Source organism: Microtus ochrogaster, unplaced genomic scaffold, assembly GCF_000317375.1.
Source record: "Microtus ochrogaster isolate Prairie Vole_2 unplaced genomic scaffold, MicOch1.0 UNK4, whole genome shotgun sequence".
Lineage (NCBI taxonomy): Eukaryota > Metazoa > Chordata > Mammalia > Rodentia > Cricetidae > Microtus > Microtus ochrogaster.
The window spans coordinates 2,610,680-2,624,715 of record NW_004949102.1 but is presented as its reverse complement, the minus strand read 5'-3'; the positions used below and the strand labels follow the sequence as shown (position 1 = coordinate 2,624,715).

Genomic DNA, 14,036 nt, shown 5'->3' with positions numbered 1-14,036 from the left:
AGAGAGAGAGAGAGAGAGAGAGAGAGAGAGAGAGAGAAGTCACAAGTTCTGTTTGTACATAAATGGCACAGCAACTGGTAGTCTTTCAAGGATACCAACAACCCTAACTTAAAATGGTTAACTGACAAACCTGTATAGGTAGAACAATGGCCTCTGAAATCGGAAAAATCATAAAAATTTAGAATAGCTGGAACAGAAGCAGCAAGTTGCTCAATGAAGAATCAACTAGTCTTTGGAATTCTTCTATATTTTCTATTAAATAGAAACTTGGAAAATGGAGAACATTAACAGATTTAAGTGCTAAAAATAAGGTGATTTAGCCAATGGGCTCTTTACAATCTGGAATTTCCTTGCCTTATTTATTGTCTAAAGACTGGTCTATTATAGTAATTGGTTTAAAAGCCGGCTGTTTTACTATATTTTTATAAGAACATGATAGAGAAAAATTTGCCTTCACAGTGCCTACTTATAATAATTCCCAGCCTCTTAGAGGGTATTAATGTAAAATTCTTCCAAAATGGATGTTAAATAGGCCCACCTTGTGTCAATATTTTGTACAACAGCCTTTGGAAATTATTTGTAAATAATTTCATCAATATATATTTCATCATTATATGGATAATATCTTACTAGCTGATTCAGACTCAGATACTTTAGAAAACAATGTTTGAGAGGTAAAGAAAAATTTGCTGTGCTGGGGATTACTAATTGCTCTTGAAAAAAAATACAATTATGAGATTCTATTAGGTATCTAGGACATAAGATAGGTTCACAAAAAATTTAACCAAGAGACTTCCATTATGAACTCTTAATTATTGTGAGTCTTGTTCTATCCTACCAGTCAGCTCCCAAATCACAACACATAGACTTGTTATTATGAAAGTTCAACAAATATCTTAGTCATGCGTCTATTTCTTAAATATGATTTAAATTAACCATTTTTATTAATTTCCTCTTTGCTTGATGGCTTTGTCACCTTTATTCTGTACAGCCCATGGTGTTTTCCTGTTTCCTCTGTGTCTGGCTGGCAACTTTGACTGAATCCTGACTATACTACCTTCTATACATTCTCCTACAGGAATTTTTATATAGAGAGAGTGTAATATCTTAGAATGGGTATTTTGGGTCACACAAGCAGAAAAAAATTTAAAAGACCTATGGAGAAAAGGTTTCTGAACTGATTCTTAAAGGAAAGTTGAGACTTCATCAATTAACAGGAATAAACCCAGCAGTAATTGTGGTACCTTTTAATAGTGCTGGAGTTGCCTCATTATGGGCAGAAAATGAACAATGGCAATGAGTTTACAGTATTTTTTTTAAAGACTAGCAGCAGATATCCCAAAAGCTTTATAAAAAGACCTAATTGGATCTTTCCTCATATTATAAATGGAGAGCCAAATTCTGAAGTCACTATATTCTATACTGTTGCAAATAAATCAAAAAAAGCAGGTTATATGTAAGAATAAATGAGTAAAGTGGCTCAAAAGCCTTATGATTTAATTCAAAATGTGTTGACCTCAAAATGGAAATGAGGATATGTGTTACAGTAGAGAAGAGGTTTTGCTTTGTCTCCACAGGAGGACAAAAATCTATGGATCCCATCAAGATATATGATGAAGATTATATTCAAATAGGAGAGACCTCTTGATTGAGAGAGGAGATAGTTCATCCACCACATAGTCATTCCAAATAAATTAACTTATGAGACTAATACACATCTTTTATTTGATCAAACATAACCTGCCAAAAAAAAAAGGAAACTGCCCAAAGTTAGGGTTGGAGCAGGGTTTTGTTTTTGTCTTTCCAGGAGAATCAAAATATCCAACTAAAAATCTGAAAACCATTAGAAAAATAAGAAATCTGAAGAAGAAGTGTAAATCATGCACAGAAATTTTTCCCAAGAAAAAGAGTAATTTGGCTTAATGGTATAGCACATTTCCAACAGAAAAACATTCATAAATCTTCCCAAATGTTTGCGTCTACTGTTTACAGGCATATATGGCACACAGTCTTTTTGTAGTCCCAACCCAATAAAAATTTAAGACTGGGTTTGGAGTTGGGGCATGATTCTCTCCTTTTTTAAATCCAAAAGTGCTTGTTAGAGGAAAATCCAAAGACTGTGTATCATGTCAGAAGAGCCACTTGGTATGGGACAGAAGAAAACCAAAATTAAGGGACTATTCTATTTCTACTAATCTCACATTCATTTGGTTTTATTTTGACACTTTAAGACTTGTAAAAGCAGCCGGGCGATGGTGGCGCACGCCTTTAATCCCAGCACTCGGGAGGCAGATGCAGGCGGATCACTGGGAGTTCGAGACCAGCCTGGTCTACAGAGCTAGTTCCAGGACAGGCTCCAAAACCACAGAGAAACCCTGTCTCGAAAAACCAAAAAAAAAAAAGACTTGTAAAAGCCTAGGCAGTTTTTTGATGCTCAACTTACTAGACCTGGATGGAGGTGGGGGTTCCTTGGACTTCCCACAGGGCAGGGAACCCTCATTGCTCTTCAGGCTGAGGAGGGAGGGGGACTTGATTGAGGGAGGGGGAGGGAAACGGGAGGCGGTGGTGGGGAAAAGACGGAAATCTTTAATAAATAAATAAAATAATTTATTTTAGAATAAAAAAAGACTTAAGTTATAAATATCTCAAATGCATAAGATATATATGTTTAAACTTTCTTTTGTGATATTAATGGTTATGTAGAGTAATAACTAGTTCTAGAAATGGGATTCATATAACTTCCTTATATGATTTCAAGCTTGAACATGTAATTAGGAATTTACCTTGTGAAAAACAGGTGTATTTAATAGATTATAGTTGTCTAATATCTCCCAGATCTGCTGCATATCACATTTAAAATATTTAAGTTTTCTGCAGTGAACTGTGACAATTTGTAACAAAAACCTCAGAAATCTCCGAAAAGAAGTTGGAGCCTACAATGATGAATCTGTCTGAATATTGTTAATACCCTTAATCTGTCAAATACTATTCGAAGATCAGTTTTAGACTGCAAACTGCTCAGAACAACTTCAAAGCAGTTAGCTAAGATGGTCCAACCTCATAGGCTATTCCAGTAATGACTTCAGATAAGTCTTGCACTTTCCTATCACACTGACACTGGACAACAGCAAGCTAGCTCTCTCAGGACTTGATCTTTATCTGAAAAATTTAAAGGGTCTGCTAAACATGCCATCACTCCCAGACAACAGAAAATAATTTCAAGAATATGACCCCCCCCATATTCCAAAGAGGTGGTGTAGATGGTTTTGTTTATTTGATGGATATTTGTCATTGTTGTTTACGGGGTTTAGTTAGAAGTAGTTATTGGTCATGGTCAGCGAGGAAACTAAGCAAAGGAAATTAGATTCAGGGATCTCATTTTACGAGGTATGAATTTTTGTATATTGATACAGCTTTATGGTTATTTTGTTATGCTGTATTATATTTTTCTATTTCTTGTTTAAGGCATTATATCTTGGCAGCTCATTTAAAAAATAATGTAAAGTTCTAATCCTTGAAACTACTTAGAATAATAGAGAAATACAGGTTAGTAGCTTGTCATTTATAACGATCAAACTTATACTCATGTTAGGTATTTTTTGAGGACAAACATATTTTAAATAGATAGACGGTCTTCAAAATCTTCAGAGATCTACCAAATATGGTATTTAAAATATTTCAAGAACATGAGTCTTTTCATGAAAGTGAGACACATCTGTACCTGGCAGTATCAATTTACTTCAAAGAAAGATGGCAGGCATTGACGAAACTCTATGCAATTTGCTTTCATTGTGGGAAAGTTAGACACTGAGCAAAGAAATTGTCCTTGCCTTAACTGCTGAAAGAATTCTGTCCAAATTGGACAAGTGGAGCATGAAAGAGGGCAACTGCCAAAATTTCGCAAGACAATGTAGGACAGTCCTTCAAAATTTCTGCTTCACAGAAAAGTGTGTCAGATATTTTAGGCCCTTAGTACAAATACGAATGTTTCAATGTTGCAGAAGAACCTTGTGGTGACTGTTTAAGTAGCCAGATGTCTCTGTCATTTCTTAGTTTTCAAAGCTGCCTGCTGTGCACTTCCTATTTAATTGAGTAATATTTTATTCTTTTCAACTCTTTGATGGGGTTGAGGATTAGACAGTTATAGTTACAGTTTGCCATGATTTTGATAGAAAGTAAATCAGGTACAAAACTTTAGACTCACCAAGATATTTTTGTTGAATTTGCGAAACACTAATAAACTGGACATTGAGAATTTATCTCTTACTTGACAATAGTCCTTATTGTATATAGTTTACTATGTTATAACTGAAGCCTTTTCTTTTTATTTAAACCAAAAGAGGGATATGTAGAAGGAGAATTGTTCACACTGCCATTCTACTGGGTCAATAAACCTAAATTGAATCAATGACAGAGTGGGTGATTAGCTTACAATATTAGCCATAGAGATGTTGTAGTGCTGAGGAAGTCAAATATAGAGAAAAAGAAGGGCTGAGCGAGATTTCTGGGATTTCCAGATCAGGAAAGCCTGCAGAATAGGGTCTGTTAATCGTTCCTCAAACATTCCTTGGATATATCCGGCTTTTATCTCAGTTTCTGACTCCTCAGCTTTTACTAAATCTAAAACATTTTAGGTAAACAAAATACAACAGACAGGGGACAGGAGACACAGGGAGAGTAGAGAATTCAAATCTTGATGTGTATTTAGATAAACGTTACAAAGGAGAAGTCCTTTTTTCTTTTAGTATGACACCAACACATTAAAGGAGACTCTGAATTAGTTATTTATACATTCAAATTAACAACATTTTGGTGACTTATGTGAAGAATCCCTAACCAATGAAATTAAGTACAAGAATAGATTTTATTACAAAGAGATAAAGAAGGGATGCTTAAGTGACAACAGAAAACTTCTGAAACATAAAAAGAAGTCTATTTTAACTCAGATCTAGATGTGTGGTTCCTACTGAAAAGAGCAGAAGAGGAAGCTTCATCCACAAAGCCAGGTAGCTTTTATATTTCAGTCTACAGAGAATGATATGCCTTTCACAAGTCTCAAATCCAGCTGCAGAATTCTTAGGCGTTGGATTAGCAGTGAAGAAGGCCTTATGTTCAATCAGAAAGTAGCCAATTTCATCAAAAATATTCATTCCACTATTACAGCAATAGGCATATCTCAGGAGGCCAGTGATTATTGTGGCCCATAGATTACTAAACTGGGTATAACTGTTGATTGTTTTTCTCTGCTGGTTGCTGCAGGGCTATGAAAGCTACCCAATAGGGTTAAAGGTTTCAGGTTTTGTACTAGCTTGACTACTCTACATTGTAAGACAGATATGTGACATCTTCATCAGTAAGATATTAACATTAAGTTCTAGCTTGTAACCAAGAGCAGTGACAATAGATCACAATGTTAAGAGTGCCTAAGGGACCTCACTGACCAAAATCTCAAAAAGAGTTAGCTCATAACTGGCATTGGACTTTTTGTTTGATTCCATATCATAACAGGGAAGTGAACTCTCAGATTCATTCAGAAAGGTAAATGTTTCATGTTTTCTTTTATTTGAAGAATCTTGATTTAAATCTCTCTCTCTCTTGACTTCTCAGCAGTCTTCATTGTCCGCTATGTTCAGCGAGTCCGGTTTTATCCCATGCTTTTTCAGACCCAGTCCAGCTGGCCTTGGTGAATTCCCGATAGAACACCCCCATTCTCTCAGTGTGTGGGTGCACCCCTAGCGGTCCTGAGTTCCTTGCTCACACTCTCTCTCCTTCTGCTCCTGATTTAGACCTTGGGGTTTCAGTCCAGTGGTCCCATGTGGGATTTGGATCCTACTCCAAGTACTGGCTTTGTGGGAGCCTAGGCTGTTTGGATGCTCACTTTACTAGACCTAGAAGGAGGTGGGAGGTCCTTGGACTCCCCACAGGGCAGGGAACCCTGACTGCTCTTCGGGCTGATGAGGGAGGGGGATGTGATTGGGGGAGGGGGAGGGAAATGGGAGGCGGTGGCGGGGAGGAGACAGAAATCTGTAATAAATAAATAAGTAATAAAAAAATCTGTGTGTGTGTGTGCATGTGCGCGCGCACACACACAAACACACACAGGTCATAAGAAGAAGACTATGAAGGAAGAAAATGAAAACCTGAAGAAAGGATGATAACAAAAGTTACATGACTGCTGAAATGTGTCTATTTAGGGAAATTAAAGGGCTCAACATGAGAAGAACGGAGAGATGTAGTTAGACAGTGAGGAAGGTTCTAAGTAAGAACAAAGTATGATTTCCCTGATGTATGAAAATTCCATAATAAACCCACTTTATATGTCAAATTAAAATTTCAATACAGAAGAAAAGAATGCCTACAAAGTGCCTAACAACCGGACTAAAATATGGCCACTATAAATTTGCTTCCTAAAGTTTAAGAGAGAGATGGCATTGTCTTACTCAACTCCATAGCAGATAATGGAGCCAAGAACATTTTTTCAGCCCCTGAACAATGCCATTTTCAACTTAAACTTTGTGTTAGAGCATACTTTTAATCAAATATGAAAGTGGAATTCATGCATCTTTATGTGCGTATTCATGTATGTGCATGTTCATGTGTGTGCAGGTATACATAGGAGTGCTAGTGCATGTATACATGTGTTAATGGGCAATGGTGGCCTGAGTTCACCCATGGAAATTACTTGTTTTTTAAGATAATATCACTCACTAGAATCTGGACTTCCTAACAAGGACAGACTGGTTAACTAGTGAAGTTTAGGAAGCCCCACCTCTGCCTTCTCAGTCCTGAGATTACAATTAAATGCCACCACTCCCAGATATTTTTTAAGTTCCAAATATTTTATCTTTATTTTAAGGTAATATCAAAAATACATTAAATAATAACATTAGGTTCTAAGAATTGAACTCAAGACCTCTGAAGAAAGAAAATTAAAAGAAACCCCATACTAGCTCTGGGGCTGGGAATAATAGACGGTTATTTACTTAGGGGTAGACTCACAAATCAGAATCCTCTGCTGGAATGGAGAACAGAAACCGAATCCCAGAGCTGGAAAAGAGGCCGGATGCATGCTTTATGTTGGCATAAATAGTATAAGAGGCCATGCCCCAGTGGGCAGGTAACTTAAAGGCTATTGGCTATAAGATTTCCTACAGCAGTCCTCCAGCTTGCAAAGCAGACATCTTACTGACTGAGCTCTCTTCCCAACTTAGGCTACACACTTCAAAACATGAACTTCTAAACTCCCAATAAATTCACTACCTATGTGCCTCATCTCAAGAAGATTATACAAGATATGTCTCAAAATAAATATGTAAAGTGTAAAGACAGTGATAAATGTAAACAGAATTTTAGGGAGAAGAGTGAAAAAGAGTCTTAGGGGGCTCAATGTGAAAATTATGATGCTTGAAGGGAGTTAACAGTTCTGAGGAAGACGTTCAAGATTATTAAATGGCATGGATACTGAAATTATATGGAGGAAATATTGATCTTAAAACAATCTACAGGGATTTAAAAGGAATATTTTAGGGTCCCTCTGATGATCTTACTCTTAGGTACACAGTACTGTACTTTCTTGTTGCCCCTCCTCACTCTAATTTCCTAATTGCATACATGCCCATTCATGGCTTCTCCAAGAGAAGACAATGACTAGAAAGAGACTGAACAAATCTTCAAACTTGAAATGACAGACAACTCATCATACTCCCAATTCTACCTCCATTTAAAAATCAAAAATCCACTCCATTTCTTTCCAAGTATTTCTAAAAATTGCATAGAAATGACCTAATCAAAATATGTTTTAATGGCTTCTCTTGGTTATCACCTTGTCAAATATGGGGACTGTGAACCTTAATTTAAAAATTGCTTCTGCCATTTTACCAGTGGGCTCAGCGGCTATTGAAGCATTTTCTTGATTTTTAATTGACATGTGAGGCCCCAGACCACTGTTGCTGGCACCATCCCTAAGCAAGTAGGTCTGCAATTTATAAGGGCCATGGATCAGCATGGGAGAGAGAATAGGAATATTGAAATTATCAGAACTACAATAAAAGAGTGTTTTCCAGACACAATAGGGCAGTATGCACAAGCCCTATAAGATAAATCCAGAAAAAAAATCTCAGCATGGAGGGGAGAGATACTCTTGAAGTTCCAAACTTAGATAAGCAACTATTGATAATTTGAAGCTTTGTGGAGAGCGAGAATTAGTTTTCTTTGGTGATGTGACCACTGGTGGGTTGGTCATACTCCAGTGGACAGATAACACACTCAAGAGTACATAGCTAGTAAACTTGGACTCAATAGCTTTAAAAGCAGAAGACACATAGCTGGATAAGTATAAAACTGGGGAGTTGAGTTTGGGAAAAGTTGGAGCAAGGACTAAATATGATCAAAATATAATTCATAAAACTCTCAAAGAATTTTTTTTAAAAAAAAAGGGTACTTAAAGAAAGGTAGCCGAACAACACCCTGGTAGCAAGCTGGTAGGCAGCATTCCTAATGGTTTCTGCTTCAGTTTCAGCTCCAGCTCTGCCCTGACTCACATCAATGATGGATTGCAACCTGGGGAGTGAAAACCAAACAAACCCTTGCTCTGTCCCCTTCTCCCCTCACTCCTGCATATGCTTTTGATCATAGTGCTTATCACAGAATCAGAAGGAAAACTAGAACATATGTCAATCATATTTTCCTGTCCTACTGTTTATATCTAAAATTGATGAAAGAAACAGAGGAAATGAGATAGAAAACATTCAATCAATTCTGTATCATTTACCTGCTTTAGGCAAATATTATCTTCATATTTATCAAGGTGTTTTTCTTTCATGTATATGATATTTCATAAAGCTTCATTCAAAACAAGGTTGGTGCAATGCTACTTGCAAATGTGTCTTATATTTTGTGAATGAAATATTGAAAGGTGAATTTCTTTTGATGTATTGTTGGTAATCAAAATGGTCAAATGGAAGAATAAGATCATCACTGATGTTATCAAATCTGTAATATAGCAAGGATAAAATACCTTAGTTTTCCAAGTTGAGATGGCAAACTGCTGGGAACACGAGAAAAATAATATTATGCCAAGCAGTCAATGTGAAATGGGTGTCAAAAAAGAACGGTGCAGAAAAGAAAGTTCACATCTGTCTACACAAAATGACCTAGCTCATATAAAATAGATTAAACTACTGTCAGGAGGAGTGTCAGACAATATAAAATGCTTATTCATCTTAGACACTCACTCTTACTTTGCACTTCACTGTCTGATAGTTATTAGAGAAACTAAAGAACATAGGCACACAATTTTAAATGAATGTCTATGACAGAATGAACATTTTTATGGTAATATTTATTTTTAAGTGTTCTTTTATATGAAGGAAATACCAGGAATTATGTTAAATAACGAATTCATATGTTTATTACTTTTAATAATTACAAAGTGTACAATCTATGTTTATTTTATGGTCTTTATTACAGGAATTTCAAAATGTAATTTGAATATAGTTTAAATTATTTTGATTTAATATAAAGTAAATTTTCTGTTTTATTTCTGTAGTTTTGTTACAATGAGATATGACCTCATTGTGCAATAATCCCAGTGTACATACCGATTACAGCATACTTGGTGATTGAAGAATATTTGATTCTATGCCTGAATCTCTAGGCACATGTGTGAGAGATTAATTCTTCATCTCAGCATTCATTATGTGCCTATACATCTTTGTTCATGGATGGGACCACTGAGATTAACCCCTACCAATTTATCATATCTATTGATATTGTCATTGAACATGTCTTCTTTGGGAAGCAAATTATTGAGTTATCACTGGTGTGGTTTCCCTTCTCTAAGATACATAATTTCTCAGTATACTTATTGGTCCTCTGGCTCTTACAATTTTTCTGATGACTCATGTGTAATATTTGTAAGCCTTAGATGAAAGAGCTGTGTTGTATATGCATTGATCTCTGCAATATAGCATGTTGATCTCTAAAATATAATCTGTTGTAGTTCTCTGTTATTGTCTCTGTTTTCTGTATTAAAAAGCTTTTTTTATGAGATTAATGGCTATATTTATTAATGGATATGAGGATAAGATTTAGAATGCAATTAAAAATTGTACTAATATTCTTTAGTAAAATTTGTAGATTTTTTTTAAGATCCATGACCACACTAGCCCTAAGTAGTTGACTAGTTTTCTGGTACTGGACATGATTTTTCTTCTGTAGAAAGAACATTAAGTCCAATTAGACAGTGGTCACCACCAAGATATGAGCACAACTATTTTACCTTAGGAATATCTTGCCATGTCAGTAATTGCTATGCTTCATTACTATCACTACTTAGGACTATTGATTGCATAAATTAAACAGTATATCATTAAAAATAAAATAATTTATAGACATCTACATCCATTCAACCGTGCCTAAGTAGGTACAGCCCAATAAGAAAATTTTAAATTGCTCATAATTTTAGTTTATTTCATTGATATTCAACAGGGAGAATTATGATTCCATGATCCATTTCTAAATGCTAGAATAGAAAGGAAAGTGATGGCTCCATGGTTTATTCTGTATGCATAAGGAAATGAGCTTGGATCCTTAGTACTTTCATAAGAGCTGAATGCAGTAGCAACTGCCTACAACCTCATTCTGTGGTCCTAGAGACAGGTGGAATCTGGAGTTGCAACCAATTCAGTCAATGAGTGAGTTTTGGGTTCAGTAAAAGAGCCTATGTAAAAATATAGACTTTCAGGTAGCCACTGAGGAAGACACCCAGTGTTGATCTGGGACCTCCTACATACACATGACTGCGTGGTTAGAGCAAGAATAGGCCCCATAGGCTCATATATTTAAATGCTTAGTCATCAGGAAGCAACACTATTTGAGAAGGATAAATACATATGATCTTATGGGAGGAAGTGTGTCACTGGGGGAGGGCCTCTCTCTCTCTCTCTCTCTCTCTCTCTCTCTCTCTCTCTCTCTCTCAGCAGCAGCAAGTGCCTACAACCAAGAGAGAAAGAGAGAGAGAGAGATCTTTGCAGATCAGGATGTAGGTCTCAGTGACTTCTGCAGCACCAATCCTATTATGCCTGTTGCTATAGTCCCCACAATGATAATGAACTAACCTCTAAAACTGTAAATAAGTCTTCATTTAAATGCTTAATTGAGGAGTTGCCTTAATAATGGTGGCTCTTCACAGTAATAGAATAGTAATTAAGACACATACTTATCAATCATAAACACATATATACAACAAGACATAGATGCTACACACAAACACTGCACATGTGCGCACGTGCACACACACACACACACACACACACACACACACACAAAAGTTACTTGTTAGCAAAAGAAGACTGCAAAATTTTTCTGGTTGCCAAGGTGGATATTTTAGCTTGTAGTAAAAGATAAAGATGGAAGCAATTGTATACATTCCATAGAATATGTCTGAATAGTGCAGAAGTACAAGGTTCAGAGACTGATTGAAAGTCCTTTTTATTTCAAAAGTAGCTCTTCATAGGATCCTTACTTTTGGTTATTTATTTTGAATTAGTTGCTAATATTTTAAATTAGAATATTTATACACTAAAAAATACTTCCATCTGACAACTCCTATAAAAAATCCTTTTTCTAGGTTTTTCCATGTCCAGCTGGTCCTCAGTTGACAGAAATCTCAAGGTCCAAACCAGGAGCAGAAGGAGGGGGAGCACGAGCAAGGAACTCAGGACCGCGAGGGGTACACCCACACTCTGAGACAATGGGGATGATCTTTCGGGAATTCACCAAGACCAGCTAGCCTGGGTCTGAAAAAGCATGGGATAAAACCTGACTTACATAGCGGACAATGAGGACTACTGAGAACTCAAGAACAAAGGCAATGGGTTTTTGATCCTACTGCACATACTGGCTTTGGGGGAGCTTAGGCAGTTTGGATGCTCAACTTACTAAACCTGGATGGAGGTGGGCGGTCCTTGGACTTCCCACAGGTCAGGGAACCCTGATTGCTCTTCAAGCTGATGAGGGAGAGGGACTTGATCGGGGGAGGGGGAGGGAAATGGGAGGCAGTGGTGGGGAGGAGGCAGAAATCCTTAATAAATAAATAAATTTAAAAAAAAAAAGAAAAAAATCCTTTTTCTAACAAATTAACTCCAGTTCTCAAAAGAATAACTCATTTCCATATTTAGGATCTTACAGATGAGAAAATAAGATGTTAATCACATTTCTTTCATTTTGAACATGAAAAACATTTAATGTTACGAGCATGCCCCTGTAAATAAAATTCCTTCCCCGACAGGGGAGAGGTAAGCAATATCTTCCACTCCATCCTAAAGTTCCAACAACCAGGGCTGGAGAGATGACTCAGAGGTTAAGAGCATTGCCAGCTCTTCCAAAGGTCCTGAGTTCAATTCCCAGCAACCACGTGGCGGCTCACAACCATCTGTAATGAGGTCTGGTGCCCTCTTCTGGCCAGAAGGCATATACACAGAATATTGTATACATAATAAATAAAAAAAGAATCCTAACAACCAGTGTAGGTACTCTTTCACTAAAGTTCACTAATGGAACCAATGAGATTAATGCACTTTTTTATAGAGCACAGGTGACATATTACTTACTAAAGTTAGAATGCTCTTTCTCAAAAGACCACACTAGAAGCTCATTACTCAGTAGGGATGAATTTTCCCACATATGCAGATGGAACCCTCTTTCCAAATCTTCCTAGGCCTTTGTACTGTAGCCAATCTCCAATGCCATGCACAATACTGCTAGGGTAGAGGTGCACCCAATAGGTGGTGGGAAGCAGCTGCATAATCAAGAGAGTATCTTGAGACCCCCCTCATCCCTGTTGGGGATGATATAAACATCAAGAAGCCCAGCCAGTATAGTCTTTTGCAATCAGGCAGAGTTGAACTTCTGCAGGTGGTTGTTGTTTTATTAAGGGGTTAGTACTGTACAACATTCCCACAAGCCAGTCCTACGCAATATGGTAGTCTCAGCTGTAATGTACACTTGGAAATTGAGCATTTTTGGATATTTACAATAATAGACAAACAGAATGTGTCAGCATATTCACCACAGAGTCTGTCTAAATTTGATTTAATTTGATCATGAACTAATAAGGTACTATGTAAATGTAATGGAACACTCTGTAAAGCAAAAAATCTTTTCCAATGTGTGTCAATCACAATTCTAGAAAATCTGTGTAATAGAAATTGACAGGTGTGATGTTGGCTGTTGATGTTGCTTGCAATTGCTGACAGGGCCAGTGGCCAGCAACTTCTCAGAATGGGGCTGACTCCTACTGCATCGGAAACACCACTCACCAACACCAAACACCCTGGAGTCCCTCGGGCTCTGCATTCTGTCAGCACCAGAGCCTCCATGACTCCCTACCCCGCCCCTGGCCCAATTTGTGCTTCTCCCAAGTTTAAGTCCATTTTTATGGCAATACCTGTCCAGATTTCTACTGGATTAGCCCCTTTACTGATCTCAAAACCCTCCTTGGCAATTGAACATTCCAGAATGGTAGCCGTGGTAATGCCATCTCCAGCCTCTTCATTTGTGTTATTGGTAACATCTTGAATAAGTTTTGTTCTGATATTTTTGCATTTATTTTTTAAATAATTGATTTTGCAGCAGTGGCTGCATCTTTTGTCTCTTTGGGATTTCCCCCAACTCTGTTCAGAAATCACTGTTCTTCCCTTTGGCCCCATTGGTGAGCCAGGTTTGCCCAGGGGAGTCCAGGCCTCCAGTGAGCTAGCTGCAGGGTTCAGAGGTTGCCACTGACAGGAGGGAGGGATTGAAGCAGTGAGCTTCTGCAGAAGGTCGTGGCATGAGTCGTGCACAAATGATGTCATGCCCCGCGAGGCATAGAGTTCACAACTAAGGCCCCACCAGGGTTCGCTTGCTCCCACGACCAGCCAGGCCAGTGTGGCCACCGAGAGCACGAGGCTGAGCAGTGCTAGGCGGAGTGCTGTGGCTCCCACGGGTCCTTTAGCAGGTGCTGTGGTGCCCGCAGGTCCTTCGCAGCTTCAGGCCCA

At 37.5% G+C, this 14,036-nt stretch overlaps 1 pseudogene; it reads right to left on the bottom strand.

Moving 5' to 3' along the window:
• Positions 1–13,379, bottom strand: part of LOC101998731 — a 132,628-nt pseudogene extending 119,249 nt beyond the window's left edge.
• Between the last annotated feature and the right edge of the window lie 657 nt (positions 13,380–14,036).